General features: G+C 36.1%; 1 protein-coding gene across 3 annotated transcripts in view; it reads right to left on the bottom strand.

Annotated features, from left to right (window-relative positions):
- STK3 (serine/threonine kinase 3) overlaps nucleotides 1-18,891 on the bottom strand; it is a 314,394-nt gene that overhangs the window by 25,558 nt on the left and 269,945 nt on the right. The gene's annotated exons all lie outside the window — the stretch shown is intronic.

Below are 18,891 nucleotides of genomic sequence, written 5' to 3'. Positions count from 1 at the left end.
AGCCGTTTCCACCCATTTCTCACACTTCCCTTGAGTTAGCATCCAAGATTAACTTAAAAGGTCATGAAGGAATTCAGTTTCAAGGTTCTTCCTGCCTGCCCCATCTCAGACACTTTAAAGTAAATATAAACATATACTAACGTCACTTCATCTACAGAATTCACCTTTCCAAGGAGCTTTAAAAGAAAACACCCTGCGGGTGGAGTTCTGACACACACATCTTGCAGATAAAATAACACAGCATTCTTATAGATCAGTTATATATTTTAAAAACATTACTTCTCCCTCAATAAAAATAAATCAGTGAGTTTGAATCCTAAGAGTAATTAAGGTCAAAACTCAATGTTCTCAAAACAGTTTTACATAGCTCTTTTAAATTATTCAATTTTAAGTGCGAAGGACATATATAAGAGACATGTTTTTATGGGTCCTTTTGAAGAAATTATATAAAATCAAAATGAAATATACTCATAAAATATAATAATTTGTAAACGACGGCAGGAACTGGCGATGCCTAGAATGGCGGGAACTTGTCTCTGGCGTTTAGGGCACCGCATCCCCTATAAGATGGGCCTCAGGAGTTCACGCTAACACTTGCTCAGCAGCGATTCAATGGCCAAGATTCAAACGGCACCCCCTGAGAGACTCTGCATGACCTCTCGCTGCTTGGCACCTCACTCTCCGCATACGTCAAACAGAGAGAAGAATAATTGCTAGCCACTTCTCAGCAATTCTAGAAGATTTAATGAGACAAGGGAGACAGACCTCCATGGTGAGTCAATTCTTCCCTGGGTGGAAGCCACGTTATTTGTGAGGTGCTGTAACTCTGAGGATAATAGAGTACTGTACAAGCACTATGACTAGCTATTTCTTGACTCCCCAGAGTGTTTACATTAAAGCTTCCAGAATAATGTACACTCACCAAGTAACAAATAATCCAACGTTTTATAAAAACAGTTTGAGTTTGAATAAAGTTGTTTCTCTTCTGACTATTAATAAGAGAGAGAACACCAATCTTTTAGGACAAATGGTTTTAAAGGAAAAGATAGATTAGGAGTAAGCTTTCTAACTGAATCCAGACCTATTAAAATGGCCTGGTACCATGAACTATGTATTTCATTGAGCCAAGTCCAGAGTCCACTAATCTCAGCTTGCCCATGGCAAGGTTAGGACATTACCCTGGAAAGAAAAGATACGGATCTGTTGATGAAATATAATTCAATTCCTAAAAAGAAAAGTGGCCCAATATTAATTGAAATGATTAATGTAACACATATAAAGGCAGTAACAAACACTGAAATTTGGATTAGTGAAGTCACAGGCTCTTTAAATAGTTCACACAGGATGGTCATGCTCTCATAAGTTAAAATGGATAAAACTGATTTTTTACACCAGATTAGCTACACAATATTAATCATATAAAATATTTCCCTGAAAGTCTTGGCACAAAAATGGGCCAGTGTTTTCTGTTGTGGATATTTTTTTCCAAAGTAAATTTAGATGGGGAAAAAAAATTTAGAAAGTAATCACGAATTTCAAAATCAATAAATTCAAATTGTTTTTAAGTCAGTGAATATGTAGGCCTGCCAAACACTGCAGGAAATTGACGTACAGTCTGTCTGGCAGCCGGACCATGTGAAAAAATTTTAGGAATGATCTTAAAATAACCAAGATTCTGAAGTCTCAAAAAACCTTGTTTTAGTAAGACCATTTTCCTGGTTCATAAAAAAGATAAGGAAGTAAGGGGTGGTGAACTATCTTGGGTATCTTTCAGTGGTATTTTCATTCGGGACTGGACTCAGAAGAAATGGTTTACCATCATCATTAAGACCAGCTGCTTAGTGGCATGAGATTAAGTTAACCGAAAGAACCCAGGGACGTGTTTGAAAACAGGGGGTAAGACAGTCCAAAAGAACTAAGATTGCTACCTCCATTCAGTGAAAATTGGTCAGTTTCTTACTACCTTTAAAAAGCTGTCTCTACTAATCTGGCCATGAACATTAACAGACTGAATGAGAAGATTCAGTTTCCCAATACAAATGCCACCATGGTTTAAAGACTTAATATAGTCCACTTTATTCTAAGTCCTACAATTTTTCAAAAGGAACAGGAAACATTTAAACAAAGAAAATAATTTCCTTCCTAGAAAAATTGGGGGGAAATGCCAAACTTTGTCTTTAAAAATAGTTTTCGTTTGATACTGAAGTATCATTAACACTTTGAGCAGAAGCATGAACATATTTTATTGTTCACTTAAAAATTACAAAAGCAGTGCACATTGAATAATAAAGTTCAAATAATACCAATACAAAAATGTACTAAATGGTGAAAGTCTATTCTGACTCTCCACTCCCAACCACCCAACTCACCAAGGAAAACTCTGACTTGTTGCATAGCTTCCAGACCTTTTCCCAACACACACACAAATATTTTTTACAAAAGTGGAATTATTTTTCTTACAACTTGTTTTTATTTCCCTAAAGAGTGTATCACGGATAGCCTTCCGTATCTGTACATACAAACCTGCCGCTGTACTTTGAATGAAGGCGTATACACTCAGGCACACACCCCCCACTCCAAGTTGCTAAGTTCTTTCATTTGTTTGTTCATTCATTCATGCTACAAACTTTTACTGAATGTCTACTATATTTCAGGTATGGTGCCACGCTGGGTGTGGCAATTGCCTGAGGGAAAAAAGCAACTGCAGGTGCTGCTAATACAGAATGGCAGGCCCTTAAAGGAAGCTTTCCTAGAGGAGGTACACCTCAGATTAGTCTTGAAAAGTAGGTAAGAGTCAGCAAGGTAAAGGACTGAACAGTCCACATTAAAGTAGAGTAAAGTATTGCAAGTTTGTGAACTTATTATACTAATATATGTACTATGTGAATGAATTATTTTGCCATATTTTACTGTTTGCCTTTTTTTTCAAAGTAAATAGAAAAAAACAGTGGAACTAGATTTTTCAGTAGTGCAATTAATAATGATTAATCTAAAAATACCCTACATAATGGGAAATATAAGAGTTTAAAATTTAGGACCCTATTTTTTATATGTGCGTGTTTATTACACATAATATGTACATGTGAATATATATATATACACTCACATACACAAACTACATACTATAGTATAGCATACTAAATATTGCAGAATAAAGTAAGTCTGATCTTTTTTGGCCTTCTTGACAAAGCAAACTTAATCATCTGATTTATCTAGAAGATTTTATTTATAAATCCAATGCTTTAGTGGCAGGCCAGGAGACAACTCATATTCAACTAGTCAAATTAAATTTTATGTAGAACTTTTTTTGTTGCCTTAAAAGCCAGATTCATTTTAGTCAGCCAAAATCTTACAGAGTATGTTTTATGGACAAATTATTGTATGAACCTCTGGAATACAGTCAGCTGAAGACACAGTCCTTACTCTCAAAGGGCTTCCAATTAGTATATCAGGGGCATATATAGTCATGAGTAATTATAATACAAAAGCAGCACACAGAGAAAGAGATTAATTCCGACCAGGGAAACTGATGTTAAACGGAAGGGATAGGGTTAAGCTGGGTGGAATTTCAACTAGCAAAACAGGGATGAAGGGTCCGCCAAAATAACACAGAAAGGCACAAGTAAAGACCAAGAAGTTGGATGCTGCCACGTACGTGTAGACAGACGATAGTGAAGTGGCAGAGTGAGGCTAGAGTTTAGAGGGCACAGAGGAAGCCGGAGTGGGAAGTAAGGCTGGAGAGGTAATGGGGGCAGATTACGGAGCAGCGCAGTTATCGATACGTTCCAAGAAGTTCAGCCTTTATCCTACAGGAAATGAGCCATCGAAGGTCCCTCTAAGGAGACGATATGATCAGAATAATGATGCATGAGTAGGAATGCAAAAGAAGACGGGACTAGGTAGACAGAGAAGGGGACTATGACAAAGCTCTAAGGAAGAGGTAATGAGAGATGATTAAGGACTGCAGCAGTGTAAATCGGAAGATGGGAATAGACTGAAAGACATATATTGGCAGCAGAATGAAAAAGGTAAAGAACTTGGGCTCCAGAAAGCCCTGGATTTGAATTCTGGCTCCTCCAAATACTTGTTTTCTGGCGTTGGGCAAGTTTAACTCCTTTAAGCTATAGGTTCCTCATCTATAAAACAGAAATATCGCAATCTGCCTGTGTAGAAAAAAACCTACAAGAAAAACAGGAAGTTGTCTGGATAAATCATGTCCACACACTTATTTATTCAACACCATATAATGACACAAAGAAGAATAAAATGTAGCCCCTATCTGGTTGGGAAAACAGATACATAAACACAGAGGAGAGAGAGTGTGGAAAGGCATTAATGATTGTGTAAAAAATGGTGAAGGGATTCAAGGAAGTTTTCATAGAGGTGTTTGAATCAGACCACTCACAACTTTGAGGTGTTTTAGTCTCACCTTGACTCACCAGGTTCTCCGCTTCACCATATACATTATAGTACACAACCCCGAGGACATTGTGCCATCTGAATTTTAGAGGTGAAAGGCAAGTCAAGAGAAAGTGGTAGAAAAAAAGGTGGGGCAAGGGGAGAAAGGGAAAAGGAAGAAAGATTAGAGGAATATGAATGAATTTTAGGCAAATACCTTCTCAGGAAACAATACTTGAAAGAAAGCCAGATAATATTTAGATTCCCAGTGTGATACAATGTCAAGGCAGCAAAACTCAAATGAAAGAATCTAACGAGTTCCAGGTGGTGGTTTAGTAGATGTTTTTCATTAGGTGAAGCTGAGTTGAGGTGGCTACTGTCAGTGTCAATGCCCTGTCTGAACAAGTTTTAATTTAACTTCAAGCCACAAACATAGAGACTTTTGTTTAGACTGTATGCATGCATCGGTCTACCACTGATAAGAGTCAGAGTAACCTGTTTCTCGAGAAAGTGAGAGAAAAACCTGATTGCAAAGATGTTGTCTTCAATTCTCTCATGCATCAGGTAATTTTATCTAACTTATTCAACAAATATTTATTGAGTGCCTACTTTGTGTAAGGCACAATGGCAGATACAAGATATTATATAGATCTTGCCATCACGAGTCTCATAAATATGTTTGCTATAAAGTAGAAAATGATCGATTCATTGAGACGTGAAGATAAAGTACTACACGGCATAAAAGGGAGGTAGATTACTTTGAGTTGGGAACATTAAGGGTGTGCCACTGGCATTAGGTCAGAGAGGACTATGCTGTGATATTCATTTGACAACCGTTTAATAAGCAAGCCATTTACCTAAAAGACAATGAGACTTTGAGGTGTTTTAGTCCAACTCCTTCATTTAATTCACTAGGAAACAAATGCCCAGAGACTCAAATAGCTAATTCAAACACATCATAAGAAGAGGTCAAAACAGAATTGATACCTCCAGGCTACAAGTCCAGTACTTTCTAATACTTTACTCTGTCTCCTTCAAAACCCTCAGTCTGACTATTTTGTGACGAACAATCACTATTTAAAAATACAACCCATTTCATTTCTGAATTCAGTCTAATTGTTGAAAAATGCCTCCTGTAACATTTAGTTAAAAACTGCCTTCATTTCTAACCAGTGGCCCCCTCTGGAGACACACAGAACATATACAATCCTATAGCCATATGGCCATCATTCACATATATGAAGACAATCCTCATGTTTCTATTCTATTATTAGGGATTCAGTATATCACCATGGTTGGGAAACAGGCACTGGAATTAGGAAGAGCTGGATTTGAATCCCAGCTTCAACATTCACTAAGTATATGGTCATGAGCGAAGTTACTTAATTTATATAATCTGTGTGCTCTCTTAGAAAATGCGATGTCTATGTCCTTCTTGCCTCCCACTGAAGGTAATAGCTAATAGCTATGATGGAGAGTTGGTATAACTTTTGGTATAACTGTCAGAATACTAGAGTTTCTTTACATACATTAATCTAGCACTGAATCATGTGAAGGGAAAAGTTACCAAACTGAAAAAGATGGCAGTGTTTTTTTCCCCTCCCCTCCCCTTCCCCTCCCCTCTCCCTCTCTCTTTTCTCTCCTTCTCTGGTACCAACCAGTCAATGAGTGATGGCTGTGAAATACTGAGGAAAAGCTAGGTAACTGTCATGGCTTCACCAGATAGCAAACAGAGCTCTGGCAGCTGTTTTACTGACATACAATGTTGAAAAATACTTCCCTATCATATAGGGCACAAATATGCTGCTTTTTGATTAGAAAGAAAGATCCTCAAGGGTGGGATTCAGGTAGTTTCATAACTTGTACCATCTCCAATGTATTAAAAGACAGTAAAAGGTAGGACTGCTCTCTCTAGGTTCATGAGTTCTCCTAAACAATGCAGTACAAAGCTGACAGTGTTTCCTAGTTACTTGGGGAGGATGGGGACGAGTGGAAAGGAAGAACAGAAGATTTAGAATTGATTCTGTTCCTACTTCCAAATGTTACAAACCAGCTGGTAATGTTTAGTAGCAATAACCTCATCTGCTAGGCACTGCAACTAATTTCCCATATTTGGGTAGGAAAAATGCATCATGTCTGAAAGAATGACATACTGACAGGTAACACAGTGACTGACAGTAAAGGTAGATACGTAGCTCCTGGGTATGAGAAAGTCAAGAACTCGCCTAGATGGTCTACAGATTGGACACACAGTTTGCGGAAGTAGAGACAGAATGAGTCAGTGTCCTCAAAGTAAGGGCTAAACTAATAAATGGAAGATGAAAATGCAGAGAAGGGGGTAGTGTGGCAGACTGGTAGCTGCCCCCCAATATCTGTTCTCTTTCTTCCATAGAAATAACATTTTTAGCTGGGCACATGGCATTCAGAATAAAGACATTTTCCAGTCTCTCTTGCAGCTAGGTGTAGCCGTGAGACTAAGTACTGGCCAGTATTATATGGCAGTTTTTGGGCACCTTCCTCAAAAGATGGCTGGGGCATGCCCTTTTTCATCCTTTTTTCCAACCTGCTGTGTGAAATGGAGATGCCTCCCCCTTCTATCATGAAAATGAGAGTACCAGCCTAGGAATGGTGAGTGGTGAATTTCAAGAAGTGGGTCTCTAGACATATAAAATGTTTTCAATTTTTATTAAACAATGCTGTCAAAAATATCCTTAAAACTCTTTTGCACATATCTATTTCCTTAGATTACATTCCCATTAGTGGGTAAAAGGATAAAAAAATTTTAAAGATTCTGATACATATGGCCAATTTGCTCTTCTCAAAGTTTAAACTTACATGTGCGCCCCTCCTTCCCAGCCCAACATTAGGAGTTAATCTTTTTTCGCTAATTGGTAAGAGCTCTTTTTATATTAAGAGTGTGGGCACCATATTATAAATACTTCTTCCCAATTTATTTGCCTTTCAATTAGCTGATTACTTTATAGTCCAGAAACCTAAAATCTTTATGCAGTCAAATCAAACCCTTTTAAAAAGTAATTCCTGCCTTTACTATCATACATTTTAAAAGGTTTCCCCTACATCGATTATGTACACATTTTTCCTATTACTTTTTAACTTTCATTTAATCTTTAATCCACAGGAATTTTTCCTACATATTTAGCTGATTGTACCAACACCAGATTCAACACTTTCAATAATACCTATTTATTGAGTATGTAATTAAAAATCCACTTTTATTATATTCTGATTTTTAAAAGTTAGTAATAGGCTGTTTTAATTACTGTGGCGTTGGAAATGTTTTAAAACCTGCTCATGCAAATTATTCACATTATATCTTTTTTTCTTTTTTTTTGGCAAGAGTCTGTTTGGTTTATTCCTTCAAGTGAACTTTAGAAATACATTGTCATATGACAAACCCACAGCCAACATTGTCCTCAATGGTGAAAAACTGAAACCATTTCCACTAAGATCAGGAACAAGACAAGGTTGCCCACTCTCACCACTATTATTCAACATAGTTTTGGAAGTGTTAGCCACAGCAATCAGAGAAGACAAAGAAATAAAAGGAATCCAAATCGGAAAAGAAGAAGTAAAGCTGTCACTATTTGCAGATGACATGATACTATACATAGAGAATCCTAGAGATGCTACCAGAAAACTCCTAGAGCTAATCAATGAATTTGGTAAAGTAGCAGGATACAAAATTAATGCACAGAAATCTCTTGCATTTCTATACACTAATGACGAAAAATCTGAAAGTGAAATTAAGAAAACACTCCCATTTACCATTGCAACAAAAAGAATAAAATATCTAGGAATAAACCTACCTAAGGAGACAAAAGACCTGTATGCAGAAAATTATAAGACACTGATGAAAGAAATTAAGGATGATACAAATAGATGGAGAGATATACCATGTTCCTGGATTGGAAGAATCAACATTGTGAAAATGACTCTACTACCCAAAGCAATCTACAGATTCAATGCAATCCCTATCAAACTACCACTGGCATTTTTCACAGAACTAGAACAAAAAATTTCACAATTTGTATGGAAACACAAAAGACCCCGAATAGCCAAAGCAATCTTGAGAACGAAAAATGGAGCTGGGGGAATCAGGCTCCCTGACTTCAGACTATATTACAAAGCTTCAGTAATCAAGACAGTTTGGTACTGGCACAAAAACAGAAATATAGATCAATGGAACAGGATAGAAAGCCCAGAGATAAACCCACACACATATGGTCACCTTATCTTTGATAAAGGAGGCAAGCATATACAGTGGAGAAAAGACAGCCTCTTCAATAAGTGGTGCTGGGAAAATTGGACAGGTACATGTAAAAGTATGAAATTAGAACACTCCCTGACACCATGCACAAAAATAAACTCCAAATGGATTAAAGACCTAAGTGTAAGGGCAAACACTATCAAACTCTTAGAGGAAAACATAGGCAGAACACTCTATGACATACATCACAGCAAGATTCTTTTTGACCCAGCTCCCAGAGAAATGGAAATAAGAACACAAATAAACAAATGGGACCTAATGAAACTTAAAAGCTTTTGCACAGCAAAGGAAACCATAAACAAGACCAAAAGACAACCATCAGAATGGGAGAAAATATTTGCAAGTGAAGCAACTGACAAGGGATTAATCTCCAAGATTTACAAGCAGCTCATGCAGCTCAATAACAAAAAAACGAACAACCCAATCCAAAAATGGGCAGAAGACCTAAATAGACATTTCTCCAAAGAAGATATACAGATGGCCTACAGACACATGAAAGAATGCTCAACATCATTAATCATTAGAGAAATGCAAATCAAAACTTCAATGAGATATCATCTCACACCGGTCAGAATGGCCATCATCAAAAAATCTAGAAACAATAAATGCTGGAGAGGGTGTGGAGGAAAGGGAACTCTCTTGCACTGTTGGTGGGAATGTAAATTGATACAGCCACTATGGAGAACAGTATGGAGGTTCCTTAAAAAACTACAAATAGAACTACCATACGATCCAGCAATCCCACTACTGGGCATATACCCTGAGAAAACCATAGTTCAAAAAGAGTCATGTACCAAAATGTTCATTGCAGCTCTATTTACAATAGCCAGGACATGGAAGCAACCTAAATGTCCATCGACAGATGAATGGATAAAGAAGATGTGGCACATATATACAATGGAATATTACTCAGCCATAAAAAGAAATGAAATGGAGGTATTTGTAATGAGGTGGATGGAGTTAGAGTCTGTCATACAGAGTGAAGTAAGTCAGAAAGAGAAAAACAAATACAGTATGCTAACACATATATATGGAATCTAAGGAAAAAAAAAAGCCATGAAGAACCTAGTGGCAAGACGGGAATAAAGACACAGACCTACTAGAGAATGGACTTGAGGATATGGGGAGGGGGTGGGGTGAGATGTGACAGGGTAAGAGAGTGTCATGGACATATATACACTACCAAATGTAAAACAGATAACTAGTGGGAAGCAGCCGCATAGCACAGGGAGATCAGCTCTGTGCTTTGTGACCACCTAGAGGGGTGGGATGGGGAGGGTGGGAGGGAGGGAGATGCAAGAGGGAGGAGAAAAGGGAACATATTGTATATGTATAACTGATTCACTTTGTTATAAAGCAGAAGCTAACACACCATTGTAAGGCAATTATACTTCAATAAAGATGTTTAAAAAAAAAAAAAAAAGAAATACATTGTCAGGTTTGGCAAAAGGAAAAAAAAACTAAAATTTTAATTGGAATTGCATTAAATGATGGAAAGAAAAAAAATTTCTTTGGTGGTGGGAGAATGTATAATTTTAAAACATTAACTCTTCCCATCCACAAATATGGAATGTTTCTCCAAATTGTTTTTACGTCCCTTAGTTACGTTCCATAGTTTATTTCATATGGTTAGTTCTATAGTTTACTTAAGTCCTATAGTTTACTTCGTTAGGCAAATTTCTTAAGTATGGTTGTAGATCTTTTTCATGTATTTGTGTTATTATAAGTAGGATCTTTAAAAACATTTCTGTTTGTGCTGGTACAGAGGAAACATTAATTTTTGAATTTATTTTGTAACTGACCATGTTACTGGTATGTTTTTAATTAAAATTTTCATAAATGTTAGTTGACTAATCTTGGGTTTTCTAGTTAGACAATAATATTTTCAGTTTTAAATGATTATGGTATTTCTCACTTCCTTTGCAATATTTATACTTCATTTCATTTTCTTATCTTACTGCATTAGGCAGAACTTTCAAAACAATATTAAATAATAGAGTTTAACAGAGGTAATGGCTGACACCTTATTTTCACTGACTTCACAACTTAAGGCATATTTTTCTTTTGCCCTGTGAAAACAGCTGTCACGTATCAGTCTTTTCCACCTTTTTATACCGTCCCCAACCCCCAACTATTCTGTAAATTTGAAGGCAAAAACTGTGCTTTAGTACTCTTTAAAATAACTATAGCACCCAGAACAGTCTTCCACAGAGCAAATAAATCAGTAAACCGGTAGTTCTCAAACCTGGTGGATCACTGGAATCACATGGGAGCTTTTTAAAAAATGAGGTGCAAGTTCCATAAACCATTTACAAACTTCAAATTCTCTATTCACGAGGGACGGAATCTAGATGTTTTGAAAGCTTCTTAGGCAATTCTGATGATCCACCAGGTTTGAGAACCACTAGTCTAATATTTTTAATACTCCTGGAGATTCTGTTTCAGACCCAGGGATCTGATTTTTAACAAATCTTTCTAAATGACTCAGAGGCAGGTTTGGAAATTACTGATAATTCAGAGAAGAGATCAGAGGGGTTTTTTTTCCCCTTTATGTTCTCTGTATTTTATGTTCTTCATATGTAAAAGTGAAAAAAATGGCAAGATATATAAAGAAAAAGTTAATCTCCCAGCTGTACCTCCTTGAAATAACCGTTGATAACCAACTAGTGGTAACCTTCCATACCTTTTCCTTGCTTACACAAAACAAACATGAGGGAGTGTGTGTGTGTGTGTTATGTGTAGTTTTGTTTTTATCAAAACAAAATAATAGCAAAGCAATTATTTTATAATCTGGCATTATAGTTAAATCTTCTATTGCAAATAAATGATAATGAATGCTCTCAGGACCATTTAGCATACTTATTAATAAATGAAAACCAATTTCTACTTTCTTATCTATTACAGACTTAAACATAGCAGTGAGTATAAAAATATTTTCATTTTATTCTTAATTCTTTAGCAAGTGTAGGAACAATTCTGGGAAACTCAGCTATGAAGTTCAAAAACGAGAAGCTAATATACCAAAAGATATGGGTTCATAAATCAAAACAGCATCGTAAAAACCATGAGGACAGGGGCTTCCCTGGTGGCGCAGTGGTTGAGAATCTGCCTGCTAATGCAGGGGACACGGGTTCGAGCCCTGGTCTGGGAAGATCCCACATGCCAAGGAGCAACTGGGCCCGTGAGCCACAACTACTGAGCCTGCGCACCTGGAGCTTGTGCTCCGCAACAAGAGAGGCCGCGATAGTGAGAGGCCCGCGCACCGCGATGAAGAGTGGCCCCCGCTTGCCGCAACTAGAGAAAGCCCTTGCACAGAAACGAAGACCCAACACAGCCAAAAATAAATAAATAAATAAATAAATAAATAATAAAAATAAAGGAATTCCTTTAAAAAAAAAAAAAAAAAAAAAAACCATGAGGACAGTGCTAATATAGGAAGGCTAAAAATGGCATATAAAACTTTCTTGTCTACACAAATAATAAAGTAATTAAAAACTACAAAAAGAAATCCTATTATACATGTTACTTATGCTTAGCTCTTACTCATCTTTTAGATAAAGGCTATTTTTAATTCACAAGCAAAATTAAGGCTTAACTGACCTCCATTTAACATGCTTTAACAAAACATAAAAGGTAGCACTCAAATATATGCCAGAAATACAATCTTTTAAAATAGAACTGCTAATAAAGGGAAAGAATGTAAATTACTAGCTAAGAAAAAAGAACATATTCTAAAAAACTAAGTCATGACTTTGGTGAAATCACTACATTATTCATTTGTTATTACTAAATTTTCATAAAGTTTCTTTTCCATAAAGCTCAATGGGAAACATTGATTATTATATCAATTATTAAATAGTGCAAACAAATATTTCTAAATTCCCAACACTGAAAATGAGAAGACAGTGTGGGAGCTGCAGAGAAGAATGAGAGAAAAGTAAAAATAAAAGCAACAAACAAAATAAGAAAGGTATCTTCCTCTACAAAAAATGAATTAAACTTCAATTTCTGATTCATTCTGCAAGGATCTTTCTGTACAAACAGGATTTAAAGAGAGTTTTAAGAAAATGACATCTTTCCTGGCTGTCAGGAGTTTGTTAGAAGGGTATCTGATTCTGTAAAGTCGGAATGGGAGAGAGAATGTAGTGGGGGATTAAATTAATCTAAAGAAGTGTGAAATTGGAGAAAGGTCTAAAAATCAAGAGAAATGTGTTGAAAATAATAATAATAATTTACAAAGGAAATAGTTTTGAGAAAGGGAAAAACAATCAGTGTTGTGGATAATGGAAGCAATCCTAATAATAAGTTGTTTTGCTGTGTTTTTAGAGGGAATAGGAAAATCAGGGAGACCTACAGTGGTAGTTCAGGTTTGAAATTGCTAGATATTTGGCAGAATTGAGAAATGGAAAGGGGAGTAATTATTACTAATTATTAATATCTCCAAACTGCCACTCCTCTCCATATCCCCAAGCCAGCACCCACCCTTATTCCCTAACTGCTCTGACCCAGAATAACACTTCTCCCTCCTTCCATCTAAACCTGGTTTCTCTATCAATGCTCCCTTTGAGCATGAGGGTCCCATCCACCCTCTTTCCTTAGGGACACTTCATTCCATTGATTTTCTTTATTCAATCCTCGAACTCCTACCTTAGCTCTTTCTTTTCAGCGTGTAAAAATCCTCCAGTTTTTCATATCTAAGGCCAAACCAAAAAATAAAAAAGTTTCCCTTTATCACCTTATATCTCCTCTTTCACAAGCTACTCCTGGAAAGAAGTCTACTTCTTCCCCTTGATTCACTCCTCATTCTGAAGCAGTCTGGCTTTAGGCCTCACCATCTCACGGAGGCTGCTTCACTTAAAAGCAACATTGACCTTCTACGTGTCAAATCCAATCTCCAGCTTTTAGCTCTCATATTGATTTAATCTTTCTGAAGCTTTTTACACATTTACCTCCTCTTTCTTGAAAAGCTCTCCTCCCTCAGTATCTAAGACATCACATTCCTTCTTGTGTCGATGCTCCATAGGGACCCACCTCAGTCCGTCTATTACTCTCCCTCTGTTTTCATGACTTCAGTTACACCAGCTCAAAAATAACCCACAATTCTGAATCTCTAGCCCCAGATAGGTATTTCTGTGGAGCTCTAATTCTGGATATGTCTAAAAAACCACTTCTTTCTGAATTCTGACAGTATTAATACATCTAAAACTAATTCATCATGTTACCCCTTAAAAAGTCATTATTCCTTAATGTAGTGAATGGAGCCATCACTCACCCAGTGGTTCAAGGAAAACATCTGGGAATCATCTGAGATCCTTTGCTCTCCCTTACTTCCTAGATCTAATCACTAGAGATTCTCTCAAAATCGTCCCTTTCCATCCATTCATTGCCTTCGTGCATTTCTCATTTAGACCATGTCATATTGCAACATTCTCCTTAATGATTTCACTACCTCTAACCTCGAGCCCTTGCAATCTAGTTTCTGAAGATCAGTTCACTGTAATTTTTCAGTGGCTCTCATTTTTATATAAGCTAAAATCTAAACTTCTTTATATGGCATAAATGTACCTGCCCACTTTCCTTCCTCATTCCCACCACTTCCCAACTCAACTTCAGGTTTTAGCAACACTGACTATGTCTTCCTGTGCCCACTTCTTCTGTACATGTTATAACACAATTTTCCCACTTGTCTGCCTAGTACATTCTTACTCATTCTTAGGTATCTGTTTAAATGCTGACTTCTTAAACAGCATCCCCTTTCTCTATTAGGTAGATTTTGGTGTTCTTTGTATATTCTCAATTGTAGTTTTAAACACTCTTCCATTAAACAGTGACCTTACTGCATTATAATTGTTTGCATGGGCAGCTTAACTAATTAATTGGTTTAGATTAGGAAATTAAAATAGATCTTGTATTTCAGGCCAACAGTTATCAAACTATTCCCCAACTTAAAGAGTTTTATAATACCATATGCCCAGAAAGAAAGGTCTTTTAATTAATTTTAGGTGATTTGAGAGTAAAGAATAAGAGACCACTTATTTCTGTTTTACCATAGCAAAACATAGATTTTTGATACATGTATTGCTCTTGATTTAAATATAATTTAAATTAAAGATCTGTAGCATTTACCCAACAAGTATTTCACTGAACAAATATTGTTTGAGCCACTATTATTAGCCAGAAGCTACCCTTGGTGCTGGAATACAGTTCTGACACTCACAATCTCTACCCTAGAGGAATTTAAAATGTGGAGAGGACAGATGGTTTAAAAGTAATTCCTAGAGTGTATAACGACATCTTGATAAACGACTATAGAAACATTTATTGAGAGACCTAACCTATCTTTTCGCCTGAGGATATCAACCTTAAACAGTGCCTAGAAAGACAGGCAAAAGACAGGTGGATAAAGAGAGGGTTTGTGACGCCAGAGAGGTCCAGACAAACCGAAGCACAGATACTGCAGAAAGGAGAACTGTGAGGAAAGAGCTGGAGAGGCACCAGGAACTAAACTGTGAAGGGATTTCTAAGAGAAGTTTAAGCTTTGCACTTGCAGTGACCAATTCAAATTTCCTCCAGTAGTCAAACCACTAAATTAAACACCTGTTTTCTAAAAGCACCACATTCCTCAACCACAGAGAAAAAATATTCTAAATAAAACTCTTCCCAGACTTCCCATCCCATGGTACCCACACTAAGCATTGAGGAAACAGATTAAACTAGAGATGTTTTACTTGCACGTCTCCAGGGTGTGTGAAAATGAAAACAATTGAGACTCAGAACTCTCAAAAGTTATCAGAGTTCTAACCATGAACTTGGTGTGCCAAGCAACATATTAAATGTTCACTTTTGAAAGAGGAGGAGTACACTTTACCTTTTTATTTGGGATAGAAGTTTGATTCTAATCTTTTTTGTTTTCCCATTCAGATGAGCACAGTAAATGGGATCATGCTTCTATATTGCAGGTACATTTTTTTGAAAGTCTGTGAATACTTTAATTTAAAAGCCATGGACAGCAAACTAGAGGAGATCTGACCATGCAAAATGTTTTATAAATAGTTCCATGTGCACTCTTCATCTGGAGTCTCACTAGAGATGGATACTGACCTTGTATTTTGTACTCATTTACTCTGAATTAGCCAAACCTTCTGTTTTTAATTACACACTTAATTCACCTAGCATGGTCTAATTACAGAAAACAAAACATCATTTAAACAAAAGGTGGCCTTGAACTTAATCTATCAAAACCCCAGTTAGTTTTAAAAGTTTTCAGTTCTTAATAAACTGCCAAGACATGCAATAGCAATTTTCCAAATGTGATCATATGCTTTTATAGCAACAGCTTTACTACATAATCAAACATCTGTATATACTTTGAAAACTTGATGTATTGTCTCACTATTAATGCAAATCTGCTTAAATTTTGATAGACCTAAAAAATCTTAAAGCCAAAGTACTACATAATACTTTTAAAATATCCAAGATCATTTTGGCCTTGAAATGACAAGTTATCATAACCACAGCTACTTATTAACAAAATGGTCCAGGACTCTGTATAAGCTCATCTGTGGAATTTTTCCTAACTCTCCCCAGTATAGTAGCCCTTCCCCTCTGTGCTACCACTGCACTTTATATATCTCTCAATCACAGTATTTACAACAATGAATTGTGATTACTGGTTTAAAGATCTGTCCCCTACCTAGATTGCAAACTTTATGATAGCAGAGTTTATGCCTTTTATCTCTATACTCCCAACATGCAGCACAGTGCCTGACACAGAACAAGTCCTCAATACATGTTTGTTGAATTACTATATTTAAATAGAATACTGTAAAACTATCTCAATTTGGAGATGACATGATCATGTATATAGAAAATTCTAAGGAATCCACCAGAATACTACTAGAACTAATAAATGAGTTCTGCAAGGTTGCAGGATACAAGATCAATATATAAAAATCAATTGTTTTCCTATACAGTAGCAATGACCAAACCAAAAAATGAAAATAAGAAAAACAATTCTATTTACAATGACACAAAAAGAATAAAATATTTAGGAATAAATTTAACAAGTGCAAAACTTATACTATGAAAACTACAAAACATTTCTGAAAGAAATTAAAGAAGACTGAAATAAATGTAAAGACATCCCATGTTCATGGGTTGGGAGACAATACTGTTAAGATTGAGATACTCCTCAACTTGATCTGCAGAATCTAGAGATTTGATGCAATCCCTACCAAATCTCAGCTGACTTCTTTGCAGAAAATGACAAGCTAATCCTAAAATTCATATGAAAATTCACAGAATTAAAAGTAGCCAAAACATACAATGGGATATTATTCAGCCTTAGAAGGGAAGGAAATCCTGTCACAAGCTACAATACAGATGAAGCTTGAGGACATTATGCAAAGTGCAATAAGCCCATTATAAAAAGTTAAATACTGTATGACTGAGCAACTGTCAGACTGTTTTCCAAATAAGTGCAGACTGTTTTCCAGGCTGCACTTATATGAGGTATCTAAAGTAGTCAAATTCATAGAAACATAACAAGGTAGAATAGTGGTTACCAGGGGTTGGGAAGAGGGGAAAATGTGACTTGTTTAATGGATATAGAATTTTAGTTCTGCAAGCTGAAAAGAGTTCTGGAGAATGGTTGCACAACAATGCGAATGTAAATATTATGGAACTGTACAGTTAGAAATGGTTAAGACAGTGAATTTTACATTATGTTTTTACCAAAAAAATTTTTTTTCTAAATAGCCAAAACAATCTTGAAAAAGAACAACAAAGTTGGAGGACACACTTCCTGAATTCAAAACTTATTGCAGAGCTACAGTAATCAAAATAGTGTGGTACTGTTAGGAGGACAGGCATATATATCAGTGGAATAGAATTAAGAGTCTAAAAATAAGTCCTCACATTTACGGTCAACTGATTTTCCAGAAGAGTGGCAAGACCATTTAATGAGGGAAAGAATAGTCTTTTCAACAAATGATGCTGGGACAACTGCATACTGATGAGCAACAGAATGAAGTTGGATGCCTATCTCATACCATATACAAAAATTAACTCAAAATGGATCAAGGACCTAATCGTAAGAGCCAAAACTATAAGACTCTTAGAAGAAAATGTAAGTGCAAATCTTCATGACCTTAGTTTAGGCAATAGTTTCTTAGATATAACACCAAAAGCACAAGCCAGCAAACAAACAAACAAATAGGACTTCATCAAAATTAAAAATTTTTGTGCTTCAAAGGACCCCATAAGACAGTGAAAAGACAACCCACAGATTGGGAGAAAATCCTGAAAACCATATATCTGATAAGCAACTTGATATAGAATATATAAAAACACTCTTACAACTCAATAAAAATATTAATCACCCAATAAAAAAATTGGCAAAGGATCGGAATAGACATTTCTCCAAAGAATATATGCAAACAGGAAATAAGCATATGAAAAAATACTAAGATCATTAGCTGTTAGGGAAATACCAATCAAAAACACAATGAAAACAAACAAACAAAAAAAACCCACAATGAGATTCCACTTCACACCCACTAGGATGGCCATAATCAAAAATATAGATAATAGCAAGTGTTGGTGAGGATGTAGAGAAACTGGAACCCTTATATACTGCTGGTGGGAATGTAAAATAGTGTAGCCACTTTGGATAATAGTCTGACAACTCCTCAAAAGCTTAAACCTAGCACTATCACATGATTCAGCAATTCCATTCCCAAGAGAAATGAAAACATATGTCCACACAAAAACTTACAAAAACTTGTTCATAGCAGCATTATTCATAATAACTAAAGTACATAAAAGATGGGAAGGAACAGTAATTAGAACTAAGGCTCAGAAAGACATAGCACTTAGGGAGAGCTACAGCTTAGAGTGGCAACAATCTAAACCATCAGTTCATAAATGGAAAACCAAACGTGGTATATTCAAACAATGGAATATTATTTGGCTATAAACAGGAATGAGGTGCTGATATACACAGTAACATGGATGAACCTTGAAAACATTAAGTAAAAGAAACCAGACAGAAAAAGCCTCATATTACATGATTCCATTTAGATGAAGTGTCCAGAATAGGCAAACCTATAGATTTAAAAGATAGAAAGTAGGCAATCTGTAAATCTTCTTTGGAGAAATGTCTGTTTAGGTCTTCTGCACATTTTTGGATTGGGTTGTTTGTTTTT

Source organism: Balaenoptera musculus, chromosome 17, assembly GCF_009873245.2.
Source record: "Balaenoptera musculus isolate JJ_BM4_2016_0621 chromosome 17, mBalMus1.pri.v3, whole genome shotgun sequence".
NCBI lineage: Eukaryota > Metazoa > Chordata > Mammalia > Artiodactyla > Balaenopteridae > Balaenoptera > Balaenoptera musculus.
This window is presented reverse-complemented; position numbering and strand designations above follow the sequence as displayed.